At 34.1% G+C, this 2,168-nt stretch overlaps 1 non-coding gene across 1 annotated transcript; it reads left to right on the top strand.

The window, feature by feature from the left end:
* The first annotated feature begins 738 nt into the window (after nucleotides 1-738).
* Nucleotides 739-844, top strand: LOC121226711 (small nucleolar RNA R71). The gene has a single exon (XR_005924424.1). It is a non-coding gene; the product is annotated as a small nucleolar RNA R71 (small nucleolar RNA).
* Nucleotides 845-2,168: the final 1,324 nt, after the last annotated feature.

The following is a 2,168-nucleotide window of genomic DNA, read 5'->3' as shown; positions in this document are numbered from 1 at the left end:
AAGTTTTTAAGCTTGCATAATTTGACTAAAAGAAGGTTAGTAAACGATTAGATTTAAAATCGGGTTAGTTTTACCATGGATGGTAAAATAACGAAAATGCCCTTAGGGTGAATTACTTAGGAAAAGTTTAAAATTGTATCATAATTTGCTTCTACATTAATAAATAAATAATAATTAGATAAGGTTAAGGTGTTATAAGGTCGAGGTGTGTCTTGGGTGGTCGTTAATCAAAGAGTCACTTAGGTGGCTAATGTAATGCTTTGAATTCCTTCATTCGTCCAAGAAAAATTTGGATGGTTTTGCCATGAAAGGTTATAAAAAATGGATTGTGGTCATTGCCCATTTTATGCTGATTTTGATTTTCTACGTAATAAATGGACTTTGGGTTTGATGGGCAATTCTAAAAAAAGTGTCTATCCCTACAGTAATACAGTAATTGGTTTCAAATTGACTTGGTGGCTAGGCTGCAACATTATTAAGATCCTTAGCAGTAAAATTCGTAAGCATTGAACTAGAAGTGAGGTGAGAGCATCCACTTCATGTACTCTTGGTACTCATATTCCAAAAGTTGCTTGGTTGGTTGGCCATTGGTAGTTGTTATTGAGAATTCTTTCCATGATTTTGTAAGCCTCGTTATATGACTTAGAAAGGAGAGCACCATTTGCTGAAGCGTCTACCACCATCCTCGTGTGTGCGTTGAGACCATTATAGAATGACTCTAACTGGATGTTATAAGGAATTCCTTGATGAGGGCATTTTCTTAATAAATCTTTAAATCTTTTCCATGCCCTATACATAGATTCATCATCCATCTACTAAAAAGTAGTGATCTTGTTCTGTAAGTTAGCATTCTTGCTAGGTGGGAAATATTTCATTTGGAGGTGTTCTTCTAGCTCTTGCCATGTAGAAACTGAACAGGGTGACAATGAATTTAACCATGCTCAAGCTATGTCTCTTAGTGAGTATGAGAACAATTTTAGCCTTAGCGCATCCTCAGTTACTTCGACCAGCTTGAAGGAATCACTCACCTTTATGAACAATCTAAGGTGAATGTGTGGATCTTCCGTGGGCATCCCATTAAACTAACTCAATATCTAAAGCATCAAGAACATTACGAGTTTTAACTCGAACTGTGGTGCCTTGATCTCGGGTCTAACAATGCCTGGATTAAGCTCCTTGACAAGAGGCACAACATACTACATTATGGCTCAGTCCCTATCATCAGCTACAAGGACTGGATTTCGATCATAAATGGCTCATTTCATTGATCTTGATTTTTATCAAGATTTTATTTGTAGCTTGTCTCTGGGCTTGTCTTTCTCATCTTCTTTGTCTAAATGTCCACTCGATTTTAGGGTCTACTAGGAGTAAGTTGATAATTCGATCAATGTTTATAAGCCTCTAAAAAGAAAATAAAAAAATTATTTCAGTTAAAAGTAATAAAAAATAAAACCAAAACGCAAAAATAATTTCACAAATAATGATTAAAATGATAGTCCCCGACAACGACACAAAAAACTTGTCTGGAGATAATTCAATTAATATGCAAGTATACACAATCGTTGACAAGTAAAAAAGTAGTGAGTAAGAGTCATTGTCTTCACATGCGTTGTTTATGCAAACCAAGTATTGCAAAATTAATTGCTAATATACCCTAATTACATAATATTAATGCCTCATTTGGTTACTAGTGTAATTGTAACACCCCAAACCCGACCTGGACGTTATGGCCGAATCTGATAGTTTCACATGTTAATGTGTTTGAAAACCGTAGCTTGTGTTGAAAAATTGAACTTTGCTGAAAACATTTTCCGTTTAGGATCTTTTCATTATTACTTATTAATTCTATTATCGTGTTAATTAATCATTCGAAAGCTTTCAAAACGTTTATTATATGTAGAAGCTTTTAAAACTGTTTGCGTGTTCGTGAGTATTTTGTTAAAACGTTTGGTTCTTTTAAAAACTCGAGTTTTCTCTAATACTAGCAGTTATAAACTATAACAATAAAAATCCCAAATTAAAAATAAAAATCCAAAGAGGCCATGATACAGTAAAATACCCCAAAATAAAATGAAAATCATAATTAAGTACTAAATAGAATGAAATAGGTTGTATGGCTACCGTTGAGTCTTCTGCCGCACCGATTTGCCTATGTGAGGAGTACATGT

This window comes from Gossypium hirsutum, chromosome A03 (assembly GCF_007990345.1).
Source record: "Gossypium hirsutum isolate 1008001.06 chromosome A03, Gossypium_hirsutum_v2.1, whole genome shotgun sequence".
Taxonomy (NCBI): domain Eukaryota; kingdom Viridiplantae; phylum Streptophyta; class Magnoliopsida; order Malvales; family Malvaceae; genus Gossypium; species Gossypium hirsutum.
This window is presented reverse-complemented; position numbering and strand designations above follow the sequence as displayed.